General features: G+C 49.9%; 1 protein-coding gene and 1 non-coding gene across 2 annotated transcripts in view; both read left to right on the top strand.

Moving 5' to 3' along the window:
- Window positions 1-3,183: 3,183 nt before the first annotated feature.
- Window positions 3,184-11,684, top strand: part of LOC147089687 (NACHT, LRR and PYD domains-containing protein 3-like) — an 89,317-nt gene continuing 80,816 nt past the window's right edge. Inside the window, exons 1-2 of the mRNA XM_085977187.1 lie at window positions 3,184-3,509; window positions 4,798-4,969. The gene's annotated coding sequence lies outside the window, so the exon portion shown is untranslated. The remainder of the gene's footprint in view (window positions 3,510-4,797; window positions 4,970-11,684) is intronic.
- On the top strand, window positions 11,153-11,225 carry trnae-cuc (transfer RNA glutamic acid (anticodon CUC)). The gene has a single exon. It is a non-coding gene; the product is annotated as a tRNA-Glu (tRNA).

The raw sequence follows: 11,684 nt of genomic DNA, 5'->3' as shown, positions 1-11,684 counted from the left end.
AACTCCAGCCCGGCTTTCACACCGGGAGGCGGAGGGGGATTATCACGCAGGCGCAGTGATGTCACAGTCAGCCTGAAATATCAGAAACAACAACAGGAAATGCTGGAAAAACTCAGCAGGCCAGACAACATCCATGGAGAGAAAAAACAGAGTCAACGTGTCGGGTCGAACCCTTTTTCAAAACTGGAAAGGAAATAGATCGAAAGGCAGTGCTGGGAGAGAACAAAAGAAGCGAAGAGACATTAAGAGGTATTCAAAACGAGACGCGATGGTGATAGGACGAGTGGAGACAAAAGACGGCTCCAGATTAGGTGTGAGATGTTCTGGCAGAATGGGAGACAGCTGCCATGTGGGAGATCTGTTTCATTTCCTTTCCAGTTTTGAGAAAGGGTTCGACCCGAAACGTCGACTCTGTTTGTTCTCTCCACGGATGTTGCCTGGCCTGCTGAGTTTTTCCAGCATTTTCTGTTGTTGTTTCGGATTTCCAGCATCTGCAGTATTTTGCTATCGTACTGAAATATCAGAAATAACAACAGAAAATGCTGGAAATACTCAGCAGGCCAGGCAGCATCCGTGGAGAGAGAAACAGAGTTAACGTTTCAGGTCTGGGACCCTTCATCAGAACTGGAAAAAACTGGAGATGTAACATATTAAGCAGGTGCAGAGACAGGGGTGGGGGGGGCGGTTAGGAGGGGAGGAAGGAATTGAAAGAACACCCTGTACTATTGAAAGAGGCAGGAAAGATAAAATGTTGCAAATGGGAATGGCCTCTTACCCTCTCTAGATCTTATCATTGCTAACTGCCGACGTGACGTCGGCCGTCTCCATTTCTCTGCTCCCCTCACTCACTCCAACCTACCTCCCTCTGAACTTGCAGCACTCCGTTCGCTCCGATCCAACCCTAACATTATCATTAAACCTGCTGATAAGGGTGGTGCTGTTGTTGTTTGGCGAACTAACCTCTACCGTGCGGAAGCTGAACGCCAACTCTCCAACACCTCCTCCTACCTCCGCCTGGACCATGACCCCACTAGCAAACATCAAGCCATTGTTTTCAAGCGTGTCACTGACCTCATCTCCTCTGGAGATCTTCCCTCCATGGCCGCCAACCTCATAGTCCCCCAACCCCGCACAGCCCGCTTCTACCTCCTTCCCAAGGTCCACAAACAGGACTGCCCTGGTAGTCCCATTGTTTCAGCCTGTTCTTGCCCCACGGAACTTATCTCTTCCTATCTCGACTCTATTTTTTCTCCCCTTGTCCCATCTCTTCCCACCTACATTCGTGACTCTTCCGATGCCCTCCGTCACTTTAACAATTTCCAGTTTCCTGGCCCCAACTGCTTCCTTTTCACCATGGACGTCCAATCCCTCTACACCTCCATCCCCCACCAGGACGGCCTTCGGGCGCTCCGTTTCTTCCTTGAACAGAGGCCCAACCAGTCCCCATCCACCACCACCCTCCTCTGCCTGGCTGAACTTGTTCTCACATTGAACAACTTCTCCTTTGACTCCACTCACTTCCTCCAAATTAAAGGTATTGCTATGGGAACCAGCATGGGCCCTAGCTATGCCTGCCTGTTCATGGGATATGTGGAACATTCTTTGTTCCAGTCCTACTCAGGTCCTCTCCCTCACCTCTTTTTGCGGTACATCGATGACTGTATTGGTGCCGTTTCCTACTCTCGCCCTGAACTAGATAAGTTGATTCACTTTACTTCCAATTTCCACCCTTCCCTCACCTTCACATGGTCCATCTCCGACTCTTCCCTTCCTTGACTTCTCCGTCTCCATTTCTGGCGATCGGCTTTCAACAAACATCCACTACAAGCCCACTGACTCCCACAGCTACCTGGACTACACTTCCTCCCACCCCGCTTCCTGTAAGGACTCTATTCCATTCTCCCAGTTTCTCCGTCTACACCGCGTCTGTTCTGACGATGCCACCTTCCATACTAATGCTTCCGACATGTCTTCCTTTTTCCTCAACCGAGGATTCCCCTCTACTGTGGTTGACATGGCCCTTGACCGTGTCTGTTCTAATTCCCGCACTTCTGCTCGCACCCCTTCCCCTCCCTCCCAGAACCACGATAGGGTTCCCCTTGTCCTCACCTTTCACCCCACCAGCCTCCACATTCAACGGATCATCCTCTGCCATTTCTGCCACCTCCAACGTGATCCCACCACCAAACACATCTTCCCCTCACCTCCCCTTTCAGCATTCCGAAGGGACCACTCCCTCCACGACACCCTGGTCCACTCCTCAATCACCCGCAACAGCCCTTCTCCTTCACCTGGCACCTTCTCGTGCAAGCGCAGGAGATGCAACACATGCCCTTTTACCTCCTCCCTTCCCACTGTCCAGGGCCCTAAACACCCCTTCCAGGTGAAACAGCGATTTACTTGTACTTCTTGCAATTTAATATACTGTATTCGCTGCTCACGATGCGGTCTCCTCTACATTGGGGAGACCAAACGCAGATTGGGCGACTGCTTTGCGGAACACCTCCGTTCAGTCTGTAAGGGTGACCCCGAGCTCCCGGTGGCCCGTCACTTTAATTCACCGCTTCATTCCCACTCTGATCTCTCTGTCCTCGGGCTATTGCATTGTTCCAATGAAGCTCAATGTAAGCTTGAGGAACAGCACCTCATCTTTCGATTGGGCACTTTGCAGTCTGCGGGACTCAACATTGAGTTCAACAATTTCAGAAAATTATCCTTGCCCCCATTTTTCATGCAGTATGATTTTTGCCATTCCCATTTGCAACATTTTATCTTTCCTGCCTCTTTCAATAGTACAGGGTGTTTTTTCAATAACTTCCTCCCCTGGCCATCTCTGCACCTGCTTAATATCTGTTACATCTCCAGCTTTTTCCAGTTCTGATGAAGGGTCCCAGACCTGAAACGTTAACTCTGTTTCTCTCTCCACGGATGCTGCCTGGCCCGCTGAGTATTTGCAGCATTTTCTGTTGTTGTTTCTGAAATCTCAGAGTTGCATTGCCTTCCCGCGCAGGCGCAGTCGCGCTCCCTCTGTCTGACGCAGGCGCAGCACCGCTCTCTGACGCAGGCGCAGTACCGCTCTCTGACGCAACCGCAGTACCGCTCTCTGACGCAGGCGCAGTCGCGCTCTCTCTCTGACGCAGGCGCAGTGCCGCTCTCTCTGACGCAGGCGCAGTACCGCTCTCCCTCTCTGACGCAGGCGCAGTCGTGCTCACTGCCGTCATTCTAGCTCAGTTTGCCTCTGGTGCCGGGCCGGGTTGATCGATGACTGAGGGTCAGGAACAGGATCATTGCCCAGGTTACGGGGGCTTTGCTCTGTGACTGAGGGAACTCGGCCCGACAGCGGCTGCTCAGCCCGGAGTTTAAATCATAGCGAGGGAGGGTCACCGCTCCGGTCAGTAACTCCGCACAGAAAATGGCGCATTTCCGTCTACAGCTGTGAGAATGCGGAAGTCTCGCTTCTCATTTTTTATATCACAGGGAGGAAGGGGATTCACAGGATCACAGCTCCGGTTAGTAACTCCCCGGGGAATGAGCTGAACCGGCTCACAATACAGGGGCTGGTCCGGGGGTGGAGGGCGCGGTGGTTTCATCAGGTCCCGGGGAATGAGCTGAACCCAATACAGGGGCTGGTCCGGGGGTGGAGGGCGCGGTGGTTTCATCAGGTTCCGGGGAATGAGCTGAACCGGCTCACAATACAAGGGCTGGTCCGGGGGTGGAGGGCGCGGTTGGTTCATCAGGTCCCGGGGAATGAGCTGAACCCAATACAGGGGCTGGTCCGGGGGTGGAGGGCGCGGTGGGTTCATCAGGTCCCGGGGAATGAGCTGAACCGGCTCACAATATAAGGGCTGGTCCGGGGGTGGACGGCGCGGTGGGTTCATCAGGTCCCGGGGAATGAGCTGAACCGGCTCACAATACAGGGGCTGGTCCGGGGGTGGAGGGCGCGGTGGGTTCATCAGGTCTCGGGGAATGAGCTGAACCGGCTCACAATACAGGGGCTGGTCTGGGGGTGGAGGGCGCGGTGGGTTCATCAGGTCCCGGGGAATGAGCTGAACCGGCTCACAATACAGGGGCTGGTCCGGGGTGGAGGGCGCGGTGGGTTCATCAGGTCTCGGGGAATGAGCTGAACCGGCTCACAATACAGGGGCTGGTCCGGGGGTGGAGGGCGCGGTGGGTTCATCAGGTCCCGGGGAATGAGCTGAACCGGCTCACAATACAGGGGCTGGTCTGGGGGTGGAGGGCGCGGTGGGTTCATCAGGTCTCGGGGAATGAGCTGAACCGGCTCACAATACAGGGGCTGGTCCGGGGGTGGAGGGCGCGGTGGGTTCATCAGGTCTCGGGGAATGAGCTGAACCGGCTCACAATACAGGGGCTGGTCCGGGGGTGGAGGGCGCGGTGGGTTCATCGGGTCTCGGGGAATGAGCTGAACCGGCTCACAATACAGGGGCTGGTCCGGGGGTGGAGGGCGCGGTGGGTTCATCAGGTCTCGGGGAATGAGCTGAACCGGCTCACAATACAGGGGCTGGTCCGGGGGTGGAGGGCGCGGTGGGTTCATCAGTTTGGACAGGAAATGGCGCATTTCTGCCCAGAGCAGTGTAAATGGGGGAGTCTCAGGAGGGTGGAAATTTACTGTGAGGAAAATCTCCAAACTAAACACACAGCTCCGGAACTGGGGATCTGAGGAAAGGGACAAAATCAAACAAATACTCGGCCTTGAAATTGAATTTTTAGTAAGCAGATTAAAAGTCTACATTACATTATTTCACGCTTTCAATATTGTTCTTATTTTCTGCTCTGCAGCAATTAGATCTCCCGGTGAATGATGGTGTGATTGAGGAAGGTGATCAGCTCGAAGTAAACAGGGATTGTAGACTGAGGAACAACAGTCGGTGAACCAACACAGGATTGTGAGCACCAACCAGAGAGAACTCTTCCGATTCAAAGAGCTTCCATCGATGGACTGGGCCGAAAGGTAAGAGAGAGTCCCATTGACTCAGATACACACTGGTCCTGGAGATGGACTGGGGAGAAAGGTCAGGGAGAGTCCCATTGACTCAGATACACACTGGTCCTGTAGATGGACTGGGGAGAAAAGTCAGGGAGAGCCCCATTGACTCAGATACACACTGGTCCTGGAGATGGACTGGGGAGAAAGGTCAGGGAGAGTCTTATTGACTCAGATACACACTGGTCTTGGAGATGGACAGGGAGAAAAGTCAGAGAGAGTCTTATTGACTCAGATGCACACTGGTCCTGGAGATGGACTGGGGAGAAAGGTCAGGGAGAGTCCCATTGACTCAGATACACTCTGGTCCTGGAGATGGACTGGGGAGAAAGGTCAGAGAGAGACCCATTGACTCAGATACACACTGGTCCTGGAGATGGACTGGGGAGAAAGGTCAGAGAGAGTCCCATTGACTCATACGCACTGGTCCTGGAGATGGACTGGGGAGAAAGGTCAGAGAGAGACCCAGTGACTCAGATACACACTGGTCCTGCAGACAGTACACACAGGTTACAAAGTGAGGCAGGTCTTGGTGAGAATGAGAGTGGGAGTGTCTGACCACCGAGCACAATTATCCAGCATGAGGCCGTGCAATGGGATGTGAAGTGAGGTCAGTTTCTATCTCTAAACACACAGTCACAGTGAATCTTGTGCATGTTTTAAAGTAAAGGGGTTTGATCTAAGAGGTGACTCTGGAGCAGAGCCCAGCAGATGGACACGTGTCTGTTTGTTAGGTGGGGCTGAACTCACACCGACACCTTCGGACCTCAGTGTTAAAATATTTCAGATCTGGTGACAAATCAAGGGGAAAGATTGAACAGGGAAACTAATTAAAATCAATTCATTGAACACGATTCAGAGACAAACCTATAGCCTGTGACCAGATATGGAGTATTGTCAGATAGTGAATGCTGAGCACAGCGTTATTATGTCAGAAGTAGGAGCAGAAGTCTGCCACACAGCCCCTAGAGCCTGTTCCACCATTCAATAAGATCATGGCTGATCATCGACCTCAACTCCACTCTCCTGCCCGATCTCCATATCCCTGGATTCCCCTAGAGTCCAAAAATCTATCTATCTCAGCCTTGAATATACTCAATGACTCAGCATTCGCAGCACTCTGGGGCAGAGAATTCCAAAGAGTCACAACCCTCTGAGTAAAGAAATTCCTCCTCACCTGAGTCTTAAATGACCGACCACTTATCCTGAGACTATGCCCCCTAGTTCTCGACACTCCAGCCAGGTGGAACAACCTCTCGGCATCTACCCTGTCAATCCCCTTCAGAATCTTATATGTTTCAATGAGATCACACCCCATTCTTCTAAACTCCAGAGAGTATAGGCCCATTCTACACAATCTCTCATAGAACATTCCTCTCATCCCAGGAATCAATCTAGTGAACCTTCGTTGCACCGCCTCCAAGGCAAGTATATCCTTCCTTAGATAAGGAGGCCAAAACTGTGCACAGTACTCCAGGTGTGGTCTCACCAAGGCCCTGTACAATTGTAGCAAGACTTCCTTACTCTTATACTCCAACCCCCTTGCAATAAAGGCCAACATGCCATTTCCCTTCCTCACTGCTTGCTGTACCTGCACGCTAGCTTTCTGTGTTTCTTGCATGAGGACACCCAAATCTCTGATCACCAACATTTGAAAGATTCTCACCATTTAAAAAGTATTCTTTTTTTCTTCCTCACAATTCCCTACATTATACTGCATCTGCCACCTTACTGCCCACTCACTTAGTCTATCTATATCCCTTTGCAGACTCTGTGTTCCCCTCACAGCTTACTGTCCCACCTAGATTTGTATCGTCAGCAAACTTGGATACATTTCACTCGGTCCCTTCATCGAGGTCATTAATATAGATTGTCAATAGCTGAGGCTCCAATACTGATCCTTGCGGCACCCCACTAGTTACAGCCTGCCAACCTGAAAAAGATCTGTTTATCCCGACTCTGTTTTTTGTCCGTTAACCAATCCTCTATCCATGCTACTTTATTATCCCCAACCCCATGAGCCCACATCTTGTGTAATAACCTTTTATGTGGCACCTTATCGAATGCCTTTTGGAAATCCAAATATACTACATCCACTGGTTCCCCTTTATCTACCCTGCTAGTTACATCCTCAAAAAACTCTAATTAATTTGTCATACACGATTTGCCTTTCATAAAACCATGTTGACTTTGCCTAATCATGTTATGATTTTTAAGTGCCCTGATACAACTTCCTTAACAATCGATTCCAGCATTTTCCGAATGACTGGCCTGTTGTTCCGTTTTCCCTCTCCCTCCTTTCTTGAATAGCGGTGTTACATTTGCGACCTTCCAATCCGCTGGGACCGTTCTAGAATCTCGGGAATTTTGGAAGATCAAAACCAATGCATCCACTATCTCTTCAGCCACCTCTTTTAGAACACTAGGATGTATGTCATTGGGTCCAGGGGATTTGTCGGCTTTTAGTCCCATTAGTTTCTCTAGTACTTTTTCTCGACTTGTATTAATTACCTTAAGTTCCTACCCTTGGTTCCCCACCATTTTTAGTATGCTTTTTGTGTCTTCTACTGTGAAGACAGATACAAAATATTTGTTTAACGTTTCTGCCATTTCTTTATTCCCCATAATAATTTCTCCTGTCTCAGCCTCCAAGAGACCAATGTTTAGTTTTACTACTCTCTTCCTTTTTACATACTTGTAGAAGCGCTTACAATCTGCTTTTATATTTCTTGCTAGTTTTCTCTCATTGTATTTTTCCCTTATCAATGTTTTGGTCAACCTTTGCTGGTTTTTGAATCTTCCCCCAGTCCTCGGGCTTACTATTATTCTCTGCAACATTATAAGCTGCTTCTTTCAATCTAATGCTATCCATAACTTCTTTAGTTAGGGTGGGGGCGGGGGGCTGGGCCAGTGGGTGTGGGGGGGGCAGAGGCCTGGGCCAGTGGGGGAGAGCGGGGGCCTAGGCCAGTGAGGGGGCGGAGGCCTGGGCCAGTGGGGGAGAGTGGGGGCCTAGGCCAGTGAGGTGGCAGGGGGCTGGGCCAGTGTGTGTGGGGGGCGGTTTTAATTACTTTCTGTCTCCTTCACTACAAGAGGAGCGAATGCGGAGAAATTTTATGCTCCTGATGCCGCGTTTCCCAAAAGAATGGGAGTGAAACCACATCGGACATGCTGGATCCGGCTCCAACCGTCCGCTGCAAGTTCGAATCCAGTCGGGGTCCCGCCATCTGCTTTTATACCGGGACAGTGTTTGTGGGAGGGGCTGTGGTGCAATAATAAATTTTAGAATGAGGTTTGTTCGACCATAGAGCTGTCTTTCTGTTACTTTGGATTTACACTCTGCCCAGTTGTATATACGAACAGTTAACAATGTTTAAGCGATGTGGTGTGTTCAATGTTTGTGCAGTAACTCGGTCACCCAGTGTGAGGCTGAAAGACAATCTCCCAGCCTGGGTTCGATCCTGGCTAACGGGAGTGTTGTGGCCAGTTAGCTCAGTTGGTGAGAGCGTGGTGCTAATAATGCCCAGGTCGTGGGTTCGATCCCCGTACGGGCCATCAGGATGTTTTCATAATTTTACGCTTTTCCCGCACATTTCCAATACAAACTTTATAAGGAAGCCAATGCACACAGACACTCACGGGGGATATATTTGGATTAACATCCTTTGCCACCGGGACTGAGAGACACATCTTTCTGTTCATTTGTCTTTCTGGGTTTGCTGTTGAAAGTTGAACAGGCGGCCTGTTGCCGATAAGGGTCACAGGCAGGTAATAGACAGACAGAGCGGCTCTGACCGCGCGAGATGGGCAAAAGGCTTCAGTTCAGGACAAATGCGTCAATGAATTGTTCGCCCAGCACCGAGAGAGACAACATCCAGAGAAAAACACAGGAGGAAATCGATTTCAAGTGGATGCCTACCCGCTCTTGGTGCCGTGCTTTCGCGAACACGTCTGTTGTGTTCTCGTGTAAAAAATATAATTTTGTCCGAACAGTTTGGCTGGCGCGAAAGGATCTGAATTGCAAAGGGGCAGGCATGAAAAGCTGCGTTGATGTGCTTGCTGCCAGGAGGCTGGCTGCGGCTTCCCTGGTGGTCTAGTGGTTAGGATTCAGCGCTCTCACCGCCGCGGCCCGCGTTCGATTCCCGGACAGAAGAACAGTGCGTTTTGGGGCTGTTTGAATTGCCACCATGCAATGCACCCTTTCGGAACAATGCTTCACCCCTGATTCAACTTTCCACACCCATGCTCAACATCACTCTTCATATAGCGATACAAAACACACATTCTTGATTTCTGTAAAATGCGTACTGTTTCAATGTCAGCAGGAATTGATTTCTGTCAAATTTAGACTAGCTGCCTTTAAATGTTGCCAACATTTAACTGCAGCTCACAGTGTCAGGGCAGTCATAGTTTTTATCAGTCTTCCGTGTACCTTCTTGCCCACTGCATCTCCCTAACAAACTTAGCTTATCACTGGCACGGCTATCGATTAATTCATTGCCAGTATGAAAAATGCAAATTTTGAAACTTACCAACGTGTGCAAGACTGGAATCAGAGAGTCCGTGATAACTTGAGCATTAAGATGTTCATTAGCCCTTCTTGTATTGCTCAGTTCATTAGCCTTTCCTGTATTGCTCAGTAGCCCACTGTGTGAGGAACTAAGAACCGCGGGCATTTTCACTTCTGTGTGCGGCTCAGCACCATACCTGCAGCTGAAGATTGAACTTGATTTGGCTCGTGATCAGTGCGGCTCAGTGAGACTTCGGCCCGTCTCTCCCTTCACAACCCATCAGTGTGGAGTAAAGAACAGGGAATTTTACACATGTGTTGTGTTCTGTAACTTTATTTGAACATGTCATTGCATTTCACGCTGTGTCCAACACGGTGAGGTCCCCCGTGCTGTGTCAGGTTTGTATCTTTATCAACACTGCAGCTTTACATTAACACAACCTGAGCTCCGAGATCTGTTCGGGTCACATTGCCCGAAGTGAGGAATGAGCGAGAGGGGCAATTCCACCCGGGGTTAGAAAATCCTCCAAGAAGAACGACCGAATACTGTGTTTGATGTGAAGCCGAAATAGCTCAGTTGGGAGAGCGAAAGGTCCCTGGTTCGATTCCGGGTTTCGGCAGGTTTTAGTTGCTTTCTGTCTCCTTCACTACAAGTGGAGCGAATCAGGAGAAATTTTACACTCCTGATGCCGCGTTTCCCAAACGAATGGGAGTGAAACCACATCGGACATGCTGGATCCGGCTCCAACCGTCCGCTGCAGGTTCGAATCCAGTCGGGGTCCCGCCGTCTGCTTTTATACCAGAACAGTGTTTGTGGGAGGGGCTGTGGTGTGATAATAAATTTTAGAATGAGGTTTGTTAGACCATAGAGCTGTCTTTCTGTTAGTTTCGATTTACACTCTGCCCAGTTGTATATACGAACAGTTAACAATGTTTAACCGATGTGGTGTGTTCAATGATTGTGCAGTAACTCGGTCACCCAGTGTGAGGCTGAAAGACAATCTCACAGCCTGGGTTCGACCCTGGCAAACAGGAGCATTGTGGTTGGTTCGCTCAGTTGGTGAGAGTGTGGAGCTAATAGCGTGAAAGTCGTGGGTTCGATCCCCGTATGGGCCATCAGGATGTTTTCATAATTTTACGCTTTTCCCGCACATTTCCAATACAAACTTTATAAGGAAGCCAATGCACACAGACTCTCACGGGGGATATATTTGGATTAACATCCTTTGCCAACGGGACTGAGAGACACATCTTTCTGTTCATTTGTCTTTCTGGGTTTGCTGTTGAAAGTTGAACAGGCGGCCTGTTGCCGATAAGGGTCACAGGCAGGTAATAGTCAGACAGAGCGGCTCTGACCGCGCGAGATGGGCAAAAGGCTTCAGTTCAGGACAAATGCATCAATGAATTGTTCTCCCAGCACCGAGAGAGACAACATCCAGAGAAAAGCACAGGAGGAAATCAATTTCAAGTGGATGCCTACCCGCACTTGGTGCCGTGCTTTCGCGAACACGTCTGTTGTGTTCTCATGTAAAAAATATAATTTTGTCCGAACAGTTTGCCTGGCGCGAAAGGATCTGAATTGCAAAGGAGCAAGCATGAAAAGCTGCGTTGATGTGCTTGCTGCCAGGCGGCTGGCTGCAGCTTCCCTGGTGGTCTAGTGGTTAAGATTCGGCGCTCTCACCGCCGCGGCCCGGGTTCGTATTCCCGGTCAGGGAACAGTGCATTTTGGGGCTGTTTGAATTGCCACCATGCAACGCACCCTTACGGAACAATGCTCCGCCCCTGATTCAACTTTCCACACCGCTGCTCAACATCACTCTTCATACAGCGATACAAAATGCACATCTTTGATTTCGGTAAAATGCGTGCTGTTTCAAAGTCAGCAGAAATTGATTTCTGTCAAATTTAGACTGGTTGACTTTAAATCTTGCCAACATTTAACTGCAGCTCACAGTGTCAGGACAGTCACGGTTTTTATCAGTCTTCCGTGTATCTTCTTGCCCACTGCACCTCCCTAACAAACTTAGCTTATCAATTAATTCATTGCCAGTGTGAAAAATGCAAATTTTGAAACTTACCAACGTGTGCAAGCCTGGAATCAGAGAGTCCGTGGCCCGTGATAACTTGAGCATTAAGATGTTCATTAGCCCTTCCTGTATTGCTCAGTAGCCCACT

The sequence above is a fragment of the Somniosus microcephalus genome, unplaced genomic scaffold, assembly GCF_052327205.1.
Source record: "Somniosus microcephalus isolate GS21.2 unplaced genomic scaffold, FLI_Smic_1.0 unresolved_chr4, whole genome shotgun sequence".
Lineage (NCBI taxonomy): Eukaryota > Metazoa > Chordata > Chondrichthyes > Squaliformes > Somniosidae > Somniosus > Somniosus microcephalus.
Note: the sequence above shows the minus strand (reverse complement) of the source record. Positions and strands in the feature narration are given on the sequence as shown.